Source organism: Ovis aries, chromosome 22, assembly GCF_016772045.2.
Source record: "Ovis aries strain OAR_USU_Benz2616 breed Rambouillet chromosome 22, ARS-UI_Ramb_v3.0, whole genome shotgun sequence".
Lineage (NCBI taxonomy): Eukaryota > Metazoa > Chordata > Mammalia > Artiodactyla > Bovidae > Ovis > Ovis aries.
In genome coordinates, this window is record NC_056075.1 from 46,856,976 (window position 1) to 46,878,240 (window position 21,265).

The following is a 21,265-nucleotide window of genomic DNA, read 5'->3' on the forward strand; positions in this document are numbered from 1 at the left end:
TAGTCTACACTTTGTAATAACCACTGAAATTAGCTTGATAGAAGGCAGTCTTCCTGAAGGCAAAGAAAAGGATCACCAGGCAAGTCAGAAGTGTAAGTCCGTTGTTGGGAAACAGTAGGCTGTTCAAATCGCTTTAAGCACGTTCTTCATAGTGCTTGGGACTGTGAAGTGCTTGGGACTCTGAAGTGCTCGGGACATGGCTGGAGCCAGACCCGCCGGGGCTGACGCTGGCTCAGCCACTTGCCGGCAGGGAGACTTAGGGCTGCCTCCTCGCCTCTCCAGTGTCTTGTCCTGTCTGCTCACTCTTGTCTTGCTCAGTCAACCTAATGTCCTGTCTGCTCAGGCACTCAGTCGGGTCTGACTGTTTGCAGTCCCATGGACTGTAGCCTGCCAGGCTCCTCTGTCCATGGGATTCTCCCGGCAAGAGTATCGGAGTGGATTGCAATTTCCTGCTCCAGGGGATCTTCCCGACCCAGGGAGCGAACCCGAGTCTCATGTCCCCTGCATCGGCAGGCGGATTCCTTACCGCTAGTGCCACCTTGTTGGTGGTGCTGTTAGGTCACTAGGTCGTATCTCACTCTTTGTGACCCCATGGACTGCAGCACGCCAGGCCTCCCTGTCCTTCACTGTCTCCTGGAGCTTGCTCAAACTCCTGTCCACCGAGTCGGCAATGCGACCCAGCCATCTCACCCTCTGTCGTCCCCTTCTCCTCCTGCCCTCAATCTTCCCCAGCATCAGGGTCTTTTCCAATGAGTCGGCTCTTGGGAAGCCCTTAGTCCTCCTTATCTCACTTCTGTGTGCATGCTAAGTTGCTTCAGTCGTGTCCAACTCTGTGCGGCCCCATGGACTGTAGCCCGCCAGGCTCCTCTGTGCGTAGGATTCTCTAGGCAAGAATACCAGAGTGGGCTGCCATGCCCTCCTCCAGGGGGTCTTCCCAATCCAGGGACCGAACCCATGCCTGTCAAGTCTGCCTGCATAGATGGGTGGGCTCTTTACCACCAGCGGCACCTGGGAAGCGCTATCCCACTTGCAAAATGCAAATAATACCAACCGTGCAGGCCGCTTGTGAGGATACATGGGACGGTGTTACAAAGCTCCTAGCACAAGGCTTGGCAGACCGCCGGCGAAGCCCATGTACTTCTGAAGTCATGTGAGTGGAGCTGTATTGGGGTTCTCCTCAGAGCTGCAGCGAGTGCACCGCACCTGTCCTCACGGAGAATACAGTCGCCTGGGAAGCTAGAATGGTGTGCAGAGTGTTACTCTAGAAGATGGGAAGTGGTCAGAGTTCAAGGGGCGTGAGGGCGTGGCAGAGCTGGTCAGAACGGAGACCCCCTTCCCCGGTGCAGCCAGGCTTCCTGGCCTGCCCCGTGCCTGGTGGACTCAGGGTGCCTGGTCCTCAATGATCAGGTGGTAGCATCTGAAGGGACCTTAGAAGGGTGACGTGGGATGTCCACGGGAGAGTGGACCTCCCCCACCTGCAGCGTCTACACTGGCCTCTGCATCGAGCAGACACGGAGTAAACGGGCGCTGGGCTGGATTTCAGAGAGACAGAACAGTTCAAGAAGGACCACAGAGAGGAAAGCCTCTTCTGTTTCCTAAGCCAAGACTTCTTCGTTGTTGTTGTTCAGCCACTAAGTCGTGTCTGACTCTTCGCGACCCCGTGGCCTGCAGCCTTCCCTGTCCTTCACTGTCTCCTGGAGTTTGCTCAGACTCATGTCCATGGAGTCAGTGATACCACCTTCTGCTGGTCTTGGGCCCTAGGATGACATCTCTGCTGTGACTTAGGCCTCTTAGGATCCCTTCTTGCTCATTTGCATCTAGTTCCAGTCTCCCTGGGGTCTAGTCTCATCTGATCTCCTCTGACCTTGATCTCCTGGGGACGCACAGACACACAGACACACAGACACACACACACACACACACGCAGACACACACACACACCTTTTCACCACATAGCTGTGTCCCTGGAGCCAAGAGTGGACCCGAGTCCTGTTGGGACCCCTAACTGACTGAGTGTGAATCTGCCATCACCCAGGCCTTCCTAGAATTTATGAACCCCCAAATGTGAGGCTTTTTCTTACCCGGAAGCAGGTGGTCCCCACCGCCTCCCGTTGGCTGTGAGTGCTCATTCACACGATGCCAGAGACGCCGCGGTCCAGGCCGAGCCCCGGGTCTCAGGCAGCCTTTGCTCTTCCCCACGTGTCCCGCGTGCATATGGCCTTCTCCGGGGCATATAAGTGCTCGTTTTCAAGCTCCCACAAATGAAAACGATTAGACATTCAGCAAGATATCCCAGCTGCAGCCTAATTATTTCATACCATGAGTGGTGACAGCCTCCTCTTTTGGGAGCTGGGTTAGCAGGAGGGGAGCCAGAACAGTGTGGGCTTGTTGGGGAGCTGTCTGTAAGGCGCCTGGTGGTGGAGAATTGAAAATGCTTCCTTAGAGCCCTCTTTTCGGGGCTGGGGTGCCAGGAGGCGGTGTTTGGAAGGAGGTCTTGGTAAAGGCCAATGGCAGCCTTGGCACTTCCCTGCGGGAAGACGCCTCCTTTTTTTCTGCCCAGGACTGGGGACAGTGCGACAGGACACTGACCCAACAGAGATGGGGGCTCTCCCAGGAGGCTGCAGGGCCCGGGGCCTGGCACCTGAGAGTGAACAGAGGGGGCGCCCGGGGTGGAGGCCTCTTGACTATGGCGGGCGCCCCTTCATCAGGAGGCTGCCCTTTACAGCCGTGTGACTGCCCCCACCAGCTTCATCCCTTCATCCCTGTCACGTATGCCATTGTGTGTTAACATCATCATTCGTCCCTGTCCACACACAGACACACGTGATGGTGAACCACACTGAGCAGGACCGGGACCCTCTTGCTCCCACACTGTCCCCGGGCAGGGCAGGTCGATCGCTGAGTGCTTGTACTTGGCAGGTGACTGCGGAATGAATGAATGGGTGAGTGAAAGAAAGCAGGAAACACGCCCCGCGCGCTGCCCGGCATACAGTGACCGCCCAGGAGACGCTTGCACTGGGGGCTGGGAGAGGGACCCGAACTGTCCTTCATGTACTCCTGGGTTGTTTAATTTCATTGGACAATAAGCCTTCACCGTCTTCCTTTCCTGTAAGTTTAGGGTAACGACAGGGAAGCGCAGTAAACAAGCTGTCCTTCCTCCTCGCCCAGCCCCAGGGGTCGAGGGAAGTCTGGCCACATGGGACACAAGGCTCTGGCCCCCACCAGGGGAGGGATGCCCCGGGGAACCACCCCTGTGCACACAGGAAGGTGGAGCCTGGTCCTGGTTTCTTTCTCAGAACTCTCAGGGTGCCAAGAGGCCAGCCAGGGAGCCTGGGCCCAAGGGTCAGTTGGCTCAGCCCTGCTCACCTGACAGTGAGTCCAGGCCAGAGCGGGTCCCCACCCCCCTCCGCAGCTGCTCTGCCCCGGGGAACAGAGCCTGCTCTGATGCGGAGGGCAGGGGCAGTGCGCCTGATGCGCAACGCGTGCAGGGCTGGGGACCGGCCGGGCCTGCAGACGCCCCTCCAGGTTCTCTCGGGCACCGCCACGTCCCCTGCCCGGTCAGCTCACTGTCGGGACGGGACCCCTGCGTCTTTAATCAGCCGCAGTCAAATGCCAGTTCAGTGTTTATGGGGGAAACTGGGTGCCCTGAAGCAGACGCAGCAGGCAGTCTCTGGGATCCCCGCCCATCAGCAGCGCCGGGGAGGGTATGTGCTCGGGGTTAGGACCCCGCCCACTCTACGAGGGGTGGGGGGTGGGGGGAGGAGGAATGAACCTCATCCCAAGAAGCCCTCTGACGGCTCATCCCACTGGCCCCAAGAGACTGATGATGCTTGCTGTCAAGAAGGTTGATTTTTTTGCCTGCAGTCTGCTCTCTGGGTCAAGCCTCTGGGATCCTAGACCACTTTAATAAATAGGTCCAGACAGAGAGCGTTCTCGGCTAGTGTTTCCCTTCCCTGGCTGATTAGGATGGGTGACACTTTCATCACTGTGATCAGTGCCACAGATGAAGGCTTATCTTCTTGGCCTCAAAAGGACATCAAAGCTTTACTCTGGAGAGTCTCTACACCCTGTCCCATTCTCCCATCGGTGCGTTCCAGGGCAATGCCCAAGCTTTCTGGGATCTCAAGCATTTACCATTGAAAATGATGCAAAGGGTATTTGTGAAAAAGCAATCATTTGGTTTAAGGTCATTTCAAGGCAAACATACTGTTCATGGGGTTCTCATAGCGAGAACCCCAGAGAGGTTTGCCAGTCTCTTCTCCAGGTTGGCCACCTGATGCGAAGAGCTGACTCACTGGAAAACGCCCTGATGCTAGGAAAGATTGAAGGCCAAAGGAGAAGGGTATGGCAGAGAATGAGATGGTTGGATGGCATCACCAACTCAATGGACATGAGTTTGAGCAAACTCCAGGAGACAGTGAAGGACAGGGAAGCCTAGAGTCCGTGCTGCAGTCCATGGGGTTGCAGCAACAAGGTAAATGTGGAGATGAGTCAGAGATGGTTTGGAAAAGTCGTCGACCAGTCTGATAACTCGTAACATCTGTGGGGAGCCAGAGAATGTTTTAGAGCAAGGTCACGGTGTGGTCAGCTCTGCGCTTTAGAAGACAGCAGATGGGCAAGAGGAGATGAGACTTGTGAGAGTGTTTGGGACTCTATTACAGGAGTCCATTCATCACACAGACAGACGTGTGTTAAATGTGAAATGCATACCAGGGCAGCCAGAGCTGAACTGAGACCGGAGGTGGTGGAGATCGGGGGGCTTTCAGCATCCTCACGGGCGGGGCGTAAGGCCGAGGGTGCCCTGTGGGGTCAGGAGAGTGGCCCATGGCGGTGGTTCTCACTGTGGGGGATTTTGCACCCTCCCCTGCCATCACTGGCTGGAGACGCGTTTGATTGTCCTGACGGGGAAGGTGGGGGGAGGGACGTTGCTGGTGTTTAGTGGGTAGGGGGCAGGGACACTACCAAACATCTGGTGATGCCAGGACACAGGGTTTTCTGGTCCAAGACGTCATCTTGCCAAAGCGGAGAACCTGCAGGCTAAGGCAGCGGCCAGGTGGACAGGAAGGGATGTGCCTCCACAGGAGCCAGGGCTGGGATCTTTGTGCTGCCTAGTCAGGGCACCTGCAGATTCCTCTGTGGAAGTAGAAACGTGGGTCCAGAGACCTTGACTGGGCAGGCGTGGGCCGAGAAAGCTTGGCTGAGGCTGGAGGAGGCGTGCACTGGAGGAAAGGGGTCCGTGGCAGACAGCCGCTGAGATGGCAGTTAGGCCCCACCCCGCCCCAGGCATGTCGAAGTGCAGATAACCCAGATACCCGGGTCTGCCTCCTACCCCAGGAGGGCTGTGACCAGCAGATGCAGCCGAGGCCGGAGGTGTGGGCCCTTTCCCCGCACGCTGGTTGTGTGAGCTGTCTGGAGTGCTCTCTCCCACCACCCTCCCATCTACTTAACCTCCATGCCTCCTTTCAGCTCTCAGGCAGAGTCACTTCCTACAGGAGGCTTCACTGACTACTAGTCTGGGTCAGGTTGCATCCTCTCAAAGAGCTGTTTGCTGGTGTGAATTCATGATTGCTGCCTGTCTTCCCCGCCCTGGGAGCTGCCTGAGAGCCAGGGGTGCCTCTGTGTCGGCCCAGCGATACTGGGCTGGCATCTTCAGTTGTTGCTCAGTTGCTCAGTCGTGCCCGACTCTTTGCAACCCCATGGCCTGCAGCAGGCCAGGCTCCCCTGTCCCTCACTATCTCCCGGAGTTTATTCAGACTCATGGCCATTGAGTCGGTGATGCCGTCCAACCATCTCATCCTCTGTTGCTCCCTTCTCCTCCTGCCCTCAATCTTTCCCAGCATCGGGGTCTTTTCCGATGAGTCGGCTCTTTGCATCAGGTGGCAAAGTATTGGAGCTTCAGCTTCAGCATCAGTCCTTCCAATGAATATTCAGGACTGATTTCCTTTAGGATTAACTGGTTGGATCTCCTTGCCATCCAAGGGACTCTCAAGAGTCTTCTCCAACACCACAGTTGGAAAGCATTAGTTCTTCGGTGTTCAGCCTTCTTTTCGGTCCAACTCTCACACGTGTACATGACTACTGGAGAAACCATACCTTTGGCTATATGGACTGTTGTTGGCAAAGGGCCCAGCACATAGAAGAGGTTTCATACGTGAGCGCACTTTGTGTTTGATAACTAAGGAAGGGTCTTTGCATCACTTGTGTGACAGTGGAGTTGACAAGTCCAAAGTGGGCGAGAGAAGCATTTCCAACCCTGGAGAGGTCTCCTCCTGCCTCTCCTAGAAGCGCAGTGTATGTGCCTGTGTGTGTGTGTGTGTGTGTCTGTGTCTCTGTATATGTGTGTGTCTGTGTGTGGGGAGGTCTGTGTATGTGTGTGACTGTGTGTGTGTGTCTGTGTGTTTGTGTGTGTGTTTGTGTTTGTATATGTGCTTGTGTCTGTGTGGGTGTGTCTGTGTGTCTGTATATGTGTATTTGTGTGTCTGTGTGTCTGTATGTTTGTGTGTTTGAATGTGTGTATCTGTGTGTGTGTCTGTCTGTGTCTCTGTGTCTGTGCAGGTGTGTATTTGTGTGTCTGTGTGTATGTGTGTGTCTCTGTGTGTGTCTGTCTATGTGTGTATGTGTGCATGTGTGTGTCTGTGTGTGGGGAGGTCTGTGTATGTGTGTGACTGTGTGTGTGTCTGTGTGTGTGTGTCTGTGTTTGTATGTGTGGGTGTGTCTGTGTGTCTGTGTCTGTGGGTCTGTGTGTGTCTCTGTGTGTGTCTGTGTGTGTATGTGTGTGTCCATGGGTCTGTGTGTCTGTGTGTGTATGTATGTCTGTGTGTTTGTGTGTATCTGTGTATATGTGCCTGTGTGTATATGTGCATTCTGTGTGTGTGTATGTGTATGTCTATGTGTTTGTGTGTATGTGTGTGTGTCTCTGTGTATGTGAGTCTGTGTATGTTTGTGTCTGCGTGTCTATATATGTGTGTATGTGTGTGTATGTGTGTATGTGTGGGGAGGGGTCTGTGTATGTGTGTAACTGTGTGTCTGTGTGCGTCTGTGTTTCTGTGTGTGTGTCTCTGTATGTGCATGTGAGAGCGAGTGTGTGCAGAAGCTGCTGGGCTGGGGTGCTCTCCAGCAGTCTGAGACCACAGGGCATGCTCACCTTCTGGGAAAGCCCGGATCCTGGGCCCTGGCTTCTCTGCAAGAGGAAGGAAGGGGCATCTGCTCCCAGCCGAGGGCCTCTGACCCCCATGCCCAAGCTGCCTTGCCCTCTGTGCCGATATGGAAAGGTGGTTTCTCTCTCTTGGAAACCATCTCTCTTACTGCTCATCCTTTGTTTCAGGGGATCAGTCTTATTTTCTTAAAGCAAGGATCAGGGTTAGTACCGGGCCCAGGCCTTAAGCCTTCCTTCTTATGTATCCAACCTCTTTCCTGTCCAGACCACTCCTTGCAAAGCTAATTGCATTTGAAGTTGAACCCAGGGTAATTGCAGTTCGTTGCATACTCCTGGCTGCCAGGATATCCTTTCTGTTTATTAAATTTAAACTTTTAAGAATCTATTTTCATAGATGGTAAGTCTAGCCACCTACAAGGATTAGCAAAGTTCTTCATTCCATTTTTTCAGCCTGAGTCTAATAGTAAACAGTTCTCAATTTTAAGGGACAGATTTACATTTTTATTCCTAAACCCAAGTGCCTCAGCAACCAATCTCATATTCCAAGGGTGTTGGTGTTACAGGGCTGTCCATCCCGTGAAGATGCAGGTTGGTAACGTTCGGGAGTATTATTTTTGGGACTGCAGACCCTGTGCAAGTAATGATTTAAAAAACAAACCCCAAAGGCACTGTCCTAATGAATGCCATCAAGAGTTTCATTTTCAAGAAGCACTCGTGGTCAGATGTCTGGTTTTCAGAACCCCGGGCTCAGCAGCACTCTTGTAGATATTGGCATTTTTCGGAGGGGTTCTCTGGCAGGAAGCTGTGATCTGGGTGAGTGACAGGGTCCAGCCAACCGGCCTTTCATGTATTCTCCCACTGAAATGCCCTGGAAGCATTTGGGCTTTAAATGACTCTTTTCCCAAATCTCATAACCCTCTGAAGATTCTAGACTCTACTTGAAAAATTCTGTCCAAGGTGGATTTCCTTAATAAGTATGTCACTGCAATAAGTGAGTTTTACTTCCGAAGAAGCTTCTTCAATTGGAACTTCCATAATGATATTTTTATAATCATCAAACGGCAGGAAATAGATGCTGGTTCCCTTAATTTTATCATTCTAAATGTCACAGGAATGGCAAGGATCTTGAAAAGACAAAAGAAGTGCTTCTATTAGTAATTCCCATGGTAACTAATAGAGGTTGGTCTCCCCCCCTCCTTTCTGTGGCTATTTTAAGTACTTAAATTGATTTGCATCCCCGTGGAAATGTGAAAAAAAAAAAAAAAAGCATGGATTGAGTTCGTCCACTCCGCCAGGAGTTTTTCTGTTATAAACCATCTCCTTTCCTTTCTTCCCCAGGTATTTGCGGTAGAAGGTAAGAGACAGACCCTGATCAAACATGTCTCCATTTCCGTACATTAGGAAGAAGCCATGATTTATTTTCTTTTGCTCTTTGTAAACGTAAACACATAACCAGTTTCCTTTTGTATTCCTCTTACAGTTTATATTAAAACACAAGTGTCCAAGTATTTTAGTGGCCAGACATTAGATGAAAAAACTAGCATAATTTGAGCTGAGCAGGGGAAATCTTCATCGGATACAGTGAGGGTCTGAGCCCAGGAACCTTATCTCTGTCTGGTTCCTGCTGTTCAGACCTTGGCCAGCTCAGGGTCAGGACTGTGTCTGACCTTGCACACAGGCCGTGGACCACAGCCCTGAGCGCTGAGGTCTCCTCTGTGTCTCACCGGCGCCTTTGCCCTCCTGACCCTGATCCTGACCTAGTGCCGAGGTTCCCCAGCCCCCAGCTGCCTCTGATGGTCGCCGGTCTCCACGCTGCGTGCAGTACCAGCTCCCACACTCACTGAACGGGGCACTAAGCAGGCACGCCAGATCTTCACACGGCATCCAGCTGCTTGAGGATGTGGACGGGCTTTCATCCTCATTTTAACACTAGGAGCTCAGCGGGCCAGGCACTGCCTCCTTGTCAGTGGGGTTCACTATCTCTGGCCAGCATCCGCTCCCCTCTGGACACGCACATTCTGAGTGAACGCACTATAATGAACCTTCTAGTTCTCGTGAACGGGTGTGTGTGTTTCTGTTTTAAAGAGGGTCAGGAAACTGAAGGGGAGGGAGGTCTAGGGGAGATGTCTTGGGTATGATGTGTCAACAGACGCGCTAGTCGAAGCACACAGAGAGGGAGGCTTTCGGGAGAAGGCTGTGGGCCTGGTAATGATAAACAGTCTGTGTTTATTGAGCTCACGGCCTATGCCAGACCCCATACACAGAAGGTCCAATACAAATGTTCCCTGTCACATCCCACGTTCCCACCCGGTGACCAGCCACTCAGTTTGCCGGCGAGTGAGGGGTTTTTCCAGTAAACGTGTATGGATGTGAGAGTTGGTCTATAAAGAAAGCTGAGTGCCAAAGAATTGATGCTTTTGAACTGTGGTGTTGGAGAAGATTCTTGAGAGTCCCTTGGACTGCAGGGAGATCCAACCAGTCAATCCTATAGGAATCAGTCCTGAATATTCATTGGAAGGACTGATGCTGAAGCTGAAACTCCAATACTTTGGCCACCTGATGCAAAGAGCTGGCTCATCGGAAAAGACCCTGATGCTGGGAAAGATTGAGGGCAGGAGGAGAAGGGAATGACAGAGGATGAGATGGTTGGATGGCATCACCGACTCGATGGACATGAGTTTGAGTAAACTCTGGGAGTTGGTGATGGACAGGGAGGCCTGGCATGCTGCAGTCCATGGGGTTGAAAAGAGTCAGACACGACTGACTGAACTGAACTGAACTGAGGGGTTTACAGGCCCCTAGGATTTTCAGTGTGGACTTCCCAGGTGGCTCTGGTGGTAAAGAATCTGCCTGCATTGCAGGAGACATAAGAGACGTGGGTTTAATCCCTGGGTCAAGAAGATCCCCTACAGAAGGAAATGGCAACCCATTCCAGCAGTCTTGTCTGAGAAATCCCATGGACAAAGGAAGCTGGTGGGCTACAGTCCTTGGGGTTGCAAAAAGTCAGACACGACTGAGCAACTAAGCACACAGGATTTTGAATGTAGAACCAGAAAGCGCCAGGCAAAGCTGGGCTAGTCGGTCCCCCCACCCGCCTCCCCAGGACAAAGGGAACTCCCCTCGTTTTGTAAATGGAAACCCCACAGCTCAGAAAGGGGAGGCTAGCTGTCCTGGCTCCTCCCCTGGCAGGAGGAGGCATCCGAATCCAGGTGCTTTGACCAGAGCACCCAGGCAGCCCCTAAGAGGCAATCTCTCCCACCACTGAAGGGTCAAGGTCAAGGTCAAGATCAACATCATAAAGATTTGCATTCAAGTTGGAGATTCCTATCCCTACAAGTGAACTTACTTGCCAAACAGAAAGGAACTCACAGACTAAGAAAACAAATGTACTGTTGCCGGGGAGAAGGCATAGTCAGGGAGTCTGGGAAGGTCATGTACACACTACACGGCTATATTCAAAATGGATCACCAACAAGGAATTACTGTAGAGCACATGGACTTCTGCTCAGTCGTGTGTGGCAGCCTGGATGGGAAGGGAGTTTGGAGGAGAACGGATACGTGTATATGTATGGCGCAGTCCCTTCACTGTTCACCTGCAAATTACAACGTTGTTAATGGGCTGTACCCCAATGCAAAATAAAAAGTTTAAAGGTAGAAAAAAATTAAAACAAGATAAAAACAGATGCAGTAAAAGTCAAAAAGTCATTTCAAATAAAGAACTGGCTTAAAACTAAATATTAAAAAACTAAGATCATGGCATCTGGTCCCATCACTTCATGGCAAATAGACGGGGGAAAGGAGGAAGTAGGGACAGATTCCCTCTCCTCAGGCTCCAAGCTCACTGCTGATGGTGACTGCAGCCGTGAAATCAGAAGACGCTTGCTTCTTGGCAGGAAAGCTATGACAAACCTAGACAGTGTGTTGAAAAGCAGGGATATTACTCTGCCAACAAAGGTCCATATAGTCAAGGCTATGGTCTTGCCAGTGGTCATGTAAGACTGTGAGAGCTGGACCGTAAAGAAGGCAGAAAGCCAAAGAATTGATGTCTGCAAACTGTGGTGCTGGAGAAGACTCTTGAGAGTGCCTTGGACATCAAGGAGATCAAACCAGTTAATCGTGAGGGTAATCAACCCTGAATATTTGTTGGAGGGACTGATACTGAAGCTGAAACTCCAGTATTTTGGTTATCTGACTCAAAGAGCGACTCATTGGAGAAGCCCCTGATGCTGGGAAAGATTGAGGTCAGAAGGAGAAGAGGGCATCAGAGGATGAGATGGCTGGATGGCATCATTGATGCAAGGGACATGAGCTTGGGCAAACTCTGGGAGATGGTGGGAGACAGGGAGGCCTTGGAGCTGCAAAGAGTCAGACATGACTGGGAGACTGAACATCCCCAGTGCAAAGTAAAAAGGTTAAAGTTAGAAAGAGATAAAAACAAAGTAAACACAAATACGGTAAGAATCCAAAGTCATTTCAAATAAAGTTCATGACTAAAGGTAAATAAGCTTGCTGTCTAAGAAATCAGGCTTCTGATGTCAAACAAGCAAACGCCTGGGGCACAGTCAGGCCAGGGGTCCTGTGCCCTTCAACGCTTTAAGTCTCTCAGTGCTGAGGGTCATCTGTCCCCCTGTTGAGCGAGGTGCAGATAGAGTGAGAACATTTTTCAGTTGACTGTATTTGCAAATTGATGTTTTGAGCCACACTTGTTAATTGATTTGTTTGTTTATACAGGGCAAAAAGTAATACTAGCAGTGATCTGAAATAGCAGATCAAATTAAATCATACCTACAGAACTGAACACACAAGTTGGGAGGAATGCACGGAACCTTGGATTTTCATAGAGTGAGCCCCTGGGTAACCAGCCTGGCCAGGGGACAGGACAGACCCTGCCCCCATGCAAGCCTCCTGCTGCTTTTTCCCACCTCACCTTCCAGGGAAACCCCTCTCCCCTCTTCTGCTCCTTGCCTTCGTTCAATCTGCTTTTGAACTTTATATAAACGGAATCAGAGAGTGTGTGCCACCTTTTACCCCGAGTTTTATGAGCACCCATGATGCGCAAGGCATTGTGCAGATTCTCGGTGAATCTCTGTGGCTTGGCTTCAACTGCATCCCAGTTGGTCCTTACGGGTGCTGGTGTCCCTGTGTAGGTCACAGAGTTGTCATCTTAGTGGCCAGTTCTCACTAGATGACCAGTGACACACTGTGTGGGTTCAGGGAAGGCATCACTGCTATGGGAATCGACCCTTTACCGTTCAGCTTAACTACGAGTGCAGCAGAGTGCTTTGGGTTCTGTGTTGCTGGGAGATCTCCAGGACACTGAAGTCATCTGTGCTCTGGGCTGGAGAAGGCCAGTGGGGATGAAGGAGAGTGGCAGCCGCTAGTGAGAGATGGAGGGGGAAGCGGAGAGGCATCGTCTTACGGGGCTGCCACCCAGGGCCTGACATCCAGCGAAGGCACAGCTATCTGGACGGACCCTGCCTAGCCTGTGGTCTACCCAATAAAGTGCTCACTCATCCCGGCCACCTCAAGGCCACCTCAGAACCATGGAACTGTGAGTCAGAGCCCAGGGCCGGAAGCACCCATCATTCCCAGGACGGAGTTACCATAGTGACGTCTTGATAACCTGTGCTCTTTACTGCCGAGCAGTTTCCGGGACGCCAGAGGGACAAGAGGCTGCACAGTGTGAGGGTGGTTCATGATTTGGGCGGGTTTGGGTCTGGTGAGTTAACTCTGCTGTTCTACTCCGTGAGCTGGAATAATAACCAGGCGATTGCGAGCGTTCAATTAAAAATATCTGGTTGGAAGTGCCCTGTACAAGTAAGGCATTCCACAGATGCCAGCTCCCTTTCCCTGGAGATAAGACGTGATTGTAATTGTGCCTTAAATCCAGTCCTAAGCTTCCTGGCTGACCTGGCAGAAAACGGAAACACAATGGCGTGTATTGATTGTTCCAGCACGATTAAAAGAGAGTCCTGGTTTTTCAGGAAACGTCAACACTTTCCTGGTGCTGGATTCTGTGAGGACTTTATTTTGAAATCCTGAGTCATTCAGTTGAGCGTTTGCAACAGTGATTTCCCCTGCCCACCCCTCCCCCTCCCAGAAGGTGGAGAAATCCCTTTCCTGTCTCCGCAGCATGGATTAATCCCTTACCTTAAAAAATTACAGACCTGAGGATGCTGTACTGAATTAAGGATGGAAAGCTAATACCTTGGCATCGGATTCAGTAAATTCTGGGTGTTTTTTTTTTTCATTTCTTTCACCTTCTCTTTCTAGTGGAATCTTCTAAGGATAGCGTAAATGAAAGGTTATATAGTCTGGAGGAACAAGAGGAGCCCTGGGTTCACCCAGTGCTCTTGAGCCTTCCAGGGTCGCTGTGCGGGTGAGGAGGTGACATGCACACCCACGGCCGGTGGTCCCGTGGCTTCGGCATCTGTAGAGAAGCTGATTGCGCTGGGATCTGTAGAATCTGGTTGGTCAGGACCAGAGTGAGAGGCTGCCACGGTCCTCAGCATTCAGGGACATGCTGATGCCTACAGTGGGCTCCACTGCCCAGCCTCAAGGGCCCCAGATCCAGGGTCAGGAGCCTTGCAGAAGGAAGCATGGGTGTCTCCCCTCCCCTGCCTGGAAACACGAGAATTCATTTGCCCGCATCATAGCAGTTGAGTTGTTTTCTTTCTCTTCCCTAGAGGAACTTACGTACACACACAGAATGGTGGGTAACCAAGGGGTTTCCCTGGCCCACAGTGGAGCCCACCATACACTTTGGACCTGGAGAATCATAGGTGAGGGGCTGGGAAAGGTAGAGGCCATTGCACTGTGCGGATCCTGGGGACTGTCCTTCCAGGGCCTTCAGGGCTCAGAGAGCACCACAGCCCTCAAAGCCCGCCAAGCCAGGGAAAGGCAGCGGTGGGAGGGGGCGGGTTGGGTCCTCTCACTGTAACCGCAGCTTTGCAGGTGAAAGGTCTGCGTTCGCAGAACTGGCTGGAATCAGAGGTACGGGACTAGACTGCCCTCCTCCTGCCCTCCACCCGCCCAGGACCAGAGTTCAGATTCCTGTCCTGAGAGGCAGCTGCCTGTCCTCCCTGGCTGCTGCCTGGAGTCGGGGGTGGGGGGAAGGATGGGAGGATCCTCCCTCACCACTGTTGACAGCTCATCTGTGGCACTGTTCTATGTAGCCCAAAGCACCTCGTCAAATGCTTTAGCGTAGTGGAGTGCTTGCGTGCGTGCGTGCTCAGTCATGTCTGACTCTTTGTGACCCCATGGACTATAGCCTGCCAGGCTCCTCTGTCTGCAGGATTTTCTAGGCAAGAATACTGGAGTGGGTTGCCATTTCCTGCTCCAGGACAACATAGTAGGCATTCAAGAAACAATCGGCTGGTCAACTGATTACATGTTGCAGTCACAGATGGGAAGAGCCTACAGACTCCTATTTTTTAAAAAATTATTATTCTAAACTCTGAAGCTTGAAAACGTAGACAATTTTTTTCAGTAATCCAACAACATACAAAGTTCACTAACGTATTCTAAATTTTCCATTACAGCTGCATTCACAAATGAAATAACTTGATGTTTCCCTCAACATCAAGATTGAGAGAGTTTAGGTGGATAGTATTCCTACTCAAGTCATTTGCCAGTCATGTCCGACTCTTTGTGACCCCGTGGACTGTAGCCCGCCCGGCTCCTCTGTCCATGGGATTCTCCAGGCAGAAATACTGCAGTGGGTTGCCATACCCACCTCCAGGGGATCTTCCTGACCCAGGTATCAAACCCATGTCTCTGGCATCACAGGCAGATTCTTTACCATTTGAGCTAACCTGGGAAGCCCCATGGGGAAAAGATCATTTCATTTTAGTTATGAATGGTTAGTCATTTAAAAATAGCCCATTCCCCAGGTGAAATTTACCTAGGGCCAGTAGTTGGATAGATTGGTTTCTATGCCATTAAAGTTAGTTGACACGGGGACTTCCCTGGTAGTCCAGGGGCTAAGAGTCCACGCTTCCAATGCAGGGGGGTGGAGGGTTCAATCCCTGGTCAGGGAACTAAATCCCACACGCTGCAACCAAGACCCAGAGCAGCCAAATAAATAATTGTTTAATGTACATAAAATAAAAGCAGGTGACACAGCAAAGTCACCGGGCGTCATTATCCTGAATCGTATGTCCTGTCCTAACCCACGGCAGCACAGCCCCCGTGTCCTGTGCCGCACGCAGAGGCCCCGCCTCTGTGTCACACGGAACTGAAGTGTTAGGGAGGGTCTTAACATAACCTGTGATGGGGGCTTCGTTGCTTGTGAGCACCGCACCCCGATGCCCATGGCGGTCGCAGAGGCTGGCACATTTGCACAGAGGGTCGCCCACGTGTGCACAGGCCGCTGAGTCCACTGCTCAGGTGGGATCCGGCCCCAGGCGAGGGGTGAGGCAGCTTTGGGAACACGGCTCTTACAGTAACAGACTCGGGTGGAGAGTGAGGTTTGTTCCGAAACGGAGGGCTGTCACCCAGTCTCGGCTTCTGTTTCCTCCTTGGTCACGGGGAGGGCTGGCCTCGGTCTTCACTCTAGGCGGAGGCTTCAGGGAGAAGCTGCCTGCCTGGGGCTGGATACACAGCGGAGCCGCGTGTACACTGGCCCATGCGTGGCGGCCCCAGCCTTACTGTGCTCACGATCATGGTGATTTCAGTTCTCTTGGATGGAAAAGACCCCTTGGGAAGGAGGGTCCTGTCCAGTCCTGCCCTGAGTGCGTCTGTCTCACGAGGTGGTTCTCAGAGGCTCCTGGGAACCTGTGGTTTCCCGTTTAAAAATGGAAGGAGGTTTGTTACAGGCTTGGCAGCCCTGGAGTGAGACCCCCAGCTCTCTGTTGGCCAAAGATGTGGGCAGCAGGGTGGGCACTTGCTCAGGCCAGTCAGGGGCACCTCCTGGGGTGGCCAGGGGATGGAGAGAGGGTCCTCTCCCTGAGGTCCTGCCACATTCAGGCCTGGCCTTGGGCTCTGCACAGCTTTGGCAAATCCAACTCCCAGAGCTTTACCTTTTCAGAGACCAGCTCTGTGTTGATCAAGTGGAGCTGAATTTGCTCCCGAATCACTGACCTGAGTTCCTAACCTGAGGTTAGGCGGGCAGAGGGCTCTGTGGTGTCCTTGGCTGCAGTGCATCAGGTTGATGGTGGTTTTTAAGGACGTGAGGGGGCCATGGCTGAGGAGGCATCTCTGGCCGACTGGGCCAGGATCCCTTTGTCAGCTGTGGTCCAGGGGGCCGCTCCTCGCATACGGCCCGTCTCCCAGGAAGTGATTCGTGGCCCTGGGGAATTGAAGCACCAGGATTCCCGAACGTTCGGGGGTCTTCCTGCCCCTGGCTGGGGAGCATGAATCCAGCTGGGTTGGTCTCAGGCTTGACTTCTTTCTGACCTCGTAACCCCACGCAGCTGGCTTCCAGGTCATTGTGCAGATTAGAGAGGCCCCTGCAGTGAGCATGTACAGCCTTGAGGCTGACGGGATATCAGGGCCCCTCTGACCCCTGTGCACATGGCCCCAGCCTGCCGCCACCCCCAGGGGGGCAGCAGGAACCCCCCAACCCCGTCCTGCGCTGCCCCTTACCTGGACCTCCCCCCTCACTTACACATACAAGCTCCTTCTCACAATGCTATAGACGTCAGGTCTTCCTCTGAGGTCGTCCGGGATCTCCTGCCCGGAGACTGTGGAAGTATAGGGAGGGTGAGAGGCCTGCCCGAGGTCACCTAGCTGGGAAGGTCACCCCGCCTCTCATGTTGGCAGGGGGCAGGGCCTGACTTGGGGCGCAAAGGCGCTGCTTCTCCCTCCCTCCCTCGGACTTGGACCTCAGGGCAGACCACCGGCCACGTGGGAGGCAGGGAGGGCCTTGGGGTCCACATTCCACTTCCTGCTTCTGACATCATGACGTTTGCCCCAGTGCCCCAGTGCTCGGGAACGTACAGCTTGCCTGTAGAAGCAGCTCAGATCCATTCATTGGAGGATGATTCCCTGAGTCGTAAAGAAAGAAAACCATTTTCCTTGAGGACGATGGGTGCGCTGCCTCCCCGAGGAAGAGGAGGGCTGACCTTTCTAGGTAGACGAAACAGAATGCCAGTCAAACACGACACGTCTGTGGCAGTATATTGTTGCCGGATGCGAGGCTACATATTTGTGTCATAATGCCATTTTTGTTTGCAGATGAATGCCGCAGTGTTCTTAACGTGTGGAGGAGGGATTCATCGCAAGTTCACAGGACTTCTTCTGTGCGGGCCGGGGGGTGGAAATCGGGGCTTGTCCTCAGCGACAACGCATGTCAAGCCTGGAGACTTTTTTGTTAGAAGCTCAGCAACGGATGAATTCCCCCAAAGCTCACCTTTCATCACGAGCTCGCTGTCAGATGAAGACATTGAGCTTTTTCTCTTTAAGACAACACAGTGAATATGGGAGATCTTCCCTTTCCCCGTGTTGTTTTAAAGCCAGCCTCTTCTCTGTGCATTGTCCACAAATTCTTAATAAAATAGTTAGTTTAGATGGTTCAGATCAGCCAGTTAAAGAGAGGGGAAACCACGAAGTGTTTGAGGGGTCTGGGGCAAAATAACTGGTTGATTCGTAGACCTTTTGGTTGTCTGGTTTACAGATTTTCAAAGTCTTTTTTGGAAATACCTAACGAACTTCTCTGCTCTTTTTATCATGTTCCTGAAAAATGATCATACCATTTCCAAAAGGTGCTCTCTCTTTCTTTGGACGTGGATGTCTGCTTTCAGAATCTTGGGGACATTGTGTGTCTGTGGGATTTGCGCACACACCACTCCCTGGCGACTCTGAGACAAGCACCCCACCTCCAGGAGTGGTGAACGTCTACACAGGCGCCCAAGTCCAAGGTCACCTTGATTTCTCCCTCCCTTGCTTTCCTCTTCACGTACATTCCCCAAGGCTGGTGGGCTCTGCCCCCTGGGTCTTTAAGTAGTCACCTCCCCGCAGCTCCTCCCCAGTGCCACTGACGTCAGGAGTACCCCTCCACCCCTCACCTGGACCATCAGGGACCCGCCGTCCACACTCAGCTCAACCCCGCCTTTGTAACTCTCTGCAGCTACCACAGTGACCTTGGAGGAGAGCAGAAAGGGACTCCAGGCTGGCAGACTTCTGCAGTCCACCCGTAGCTTCAGCCTAAATCCAAACCAGTGCCTCTGCGGCTTCCTATGCCCCGCTTGCCTCACAGATCCAGATCCTTCTCAGTGACGCGGGTATCTACGGAGTTCAGTCCGGGGTCCTGTATGGGGTTCGTCTCTCAGTTATCAGCCCAGCATGGTAGGGATGTGTATCCTTATTTTGCAGGGGAGGAAGCTAAGGCTCAAAAAGGGGAAGCAACTTGCTCTGAGATCAAAGCCAGGATTCAAATTATTTGCTACTTTTAGAATGCTCCACAAGCTACCCAGCTTCCTAGCCTCTGTTTGTGTCATCCGCCTGGGAATCTGATCCTCAAAGAAAGATACCTGGCTTCAGCCCACGTGGCTTAGGGCTGCTACTGTCATCTCTCATAAGCCCCTGGACCCACCAGATCAGACCCTGCTCGCCCCAGTGTTTCAGTGACCTGTTGATCAGCCTGTCTCTGGACTCCTTTAGAGTAAACACCTGGAGCTTCCATCCACGTACTTTTTGAAAATCTCTAAATACTCTGTGCTTGGCATGACCCTAGCATATAAGTAAACGCTTAATGAACAGTCACGTCTGGTTTAAAGCACTTATCCATTCTTCCAACCAGTATTTTCTGAATTTCTAGTATATGCACAGAACTGTGTATGTAACAAAGAAGTTCGAGTTAGAGATAAAGGTTTTCTGTTCAGAAAGTAGTGACCTCGCCACAGACTGTGGATTTGGGGTGAGTGTCTGCATCCTGCTTCTGTCAGCTGTGAACTGTAGGCTGCACCCGCCCACATCACAGGGCAGCCGGGACGGCAGCCGGGGTGGCCGTATCTCCATCCACTGTCTCGTGCATCACGTTGATGTAACGATGGGGCTGGAGGAAGAAGGTGCAGACAGAGGGTGAAGCAGAGAGCAGCTGTGTGTCCCTGGGGCAGGAGGAAGAAAACCAAGGTAGCCTAACGGCTTCGATGAGAGGCCTTCGGTGAGAGGGCAGGGCTTGAGCACCCCCTGGCAAGTCTGGGGGAGATGGGAGCTTTTTGGGTCGGGGAGCAGCATGAGGAAAGGGATGGTGCGGGGAGATCTTGGTGTGTCTGGAGGGCAGTAAAACACACTTTCTCTGGGGAAAAGGCCTCTAGAAATTTCCACCCTGGACAATGTTGAGAGAAGCACATTGTGGCTTTTGGAGGGGGTTGCTGAAAGGGGAGCTTGGCTTTAGAAGTAGGAGGCCTTAGAAGTAGGATGTAGACCTCTAAGTTGGAGAGTGTCCGGGTACCACTTCTGTGGCCTCTCCACGTCCTGAGGTTCTTCCCCGGGAACTTCAGGCTCTGGGAAGCAATCCAGGGCCGGTGATTCCCAACACCTTTGGCTCTTCTTACTGATGCCAGTCTGAAGGGCAGAAGCCTGTTGCCTTTATCATTAGCAATACTTACTACTATGTAATAATAAAATTGCATCTCTTTTTTTGTTATAAACCACTATATTTATTGGGATCTATTTTCAGAGTCCATTATGTTCCGTTGATGTATTTCTTTCCTTTTTTTAAAACCAAAAAACTTTTTCTTTTGTTTTGGGATAGAGCCAGTTAATAATGATGTGACAGTTTCAGGTGGACAGTGAAGGGACTCAGCCACGCACATACCTGGATCCCTTCTCCCCCAAACACATCTCTTAATATGAACCAGGTGGTACATTTCCCTCGTCCCTTTGCCAATTGTATATCATTGCTGGTAACTGACATTTTAAATAACAGCAACAATTGATATTTTTAAATTAAGAAGCACATGGTAGTTTCCTTTCATCCTGGGTCCACAGGAAGAATGATCCTCCTGAAGAATGAGTTAATGTGGTGGCCCACCCCTTGGAGAGCACGGCTTTGCCCCGGGCATCTGTGCCTTGCTGCCATTTATGGTGGAGGCTAGGGTGATCACACACAGTCGGCGGCCTGCTCACAGGCCTCGAGCCACCTGGTGACAAGTGAGGGCGTTTCAAACTGACTCTCCAAGAAATGACACCTCCAAACACTGATTCAGTATTTAAATATTAGAGAGACATCATTTTCTCTGAGCTTTGCTGAACGTTCATTAGACCAAGAAAAACATCTGTTTGATCATGGCCTAGACAGACGTGAAGAGCGGAAACTGGAAGCTGTTTGTACTTCCGAAAGTGGAGTCTTGGGCTTACCAATTTGTATAGTTTCCTCATCCAAAGAGGGAACGCCCAACTGTGGGGTAATTAGAGATGTGCGTTTGGGGGGCAGGGGATTGTGCCTCAGAAAACACTCTTGGAAAGCAGGCATGGATCTTCTTCTGAGCAGCTGCCCATGGATAATTGTTAGAAGTTGCCAAATATTTAGAAGGCCAGCTTGTCCGTCATAGAGTGACAGGATGGGAGCCTGAGAAAATGGATTTTTTTTTCAGCCTTGGCAACATCGGTTTAGGAACCTTCCTTCCCCTTCTGCAGGGTGGGCAGAAGAGTCTACCAAATTGCTCATCGTTCAGGGAAGCTACTTCCCCTGTTCAGCAGCAACTTCCGGCCTTCCTTTCGTGCATTAGAAAATAAAGAAACTCACAGCTTCGCTGATGCCAGGAAGGTAAACAAGGAAGCTGTGAGACTCGGCAGAGTTATGAGATCAGCCAGGATCTGCGGCGGATGATTCAGAGGCGTCTCTCTATTCTCCTTCAAATCAGCACCAGGAAGCAGGGTGAGCTCTGCCCTGGACATGACGCTAAAGCAGCGATGGGTCATTTGGGGGAGTTTCTCCATTTCCACTGCCTTTGGTGGATGCCACGGGGTCTCAGTTGCTTTCCCAGGTGTAGGGATCTTCCCGGGGGACCCCATCCACATTAACAATCCTGGTCGTGGTGCTGGAGTGTCACCGTGACTGAGAGAAAATGACACTTGGTGTTCTTCCAAGGGCTGTGACCAACACTTCGGGACCAGGTGATGTTTTGGGGGACACAGAGCCCAAGAGAACACCACCAGGATGGA

At 51.9% G+C, this 21,265-nt stretch overlaps 1 protein-coding gene across 5 annotated transcripts in view; it reads left to right on the top strand.

Moving 5' to 3' along the window:
• PTPRE (protein tyrosine phosphatase receptor type E) overlaps window positions 1-21,265 on the top strand; it is a 179,630-nt gene that overhangs the window by 46,592 nt on the left and 111,773 nt on the right. Inside the window, exon 1 of one of the 5 annotated variants that reach the window (XM_060404829.1) lies at window positions 3,686-20,978. The exons of the other annotated variants lie outside the window; for them this stretch is intronic. The gene's annotated coding sequence lies outside the window, so the exon portion shown is untranslated. Of the gene's footprint in view, window positions 1-3,685; window positions 20,979-21,265 lie in introns of those variants that run through there. 5 annotated transcript variants of the gene reach the window in all.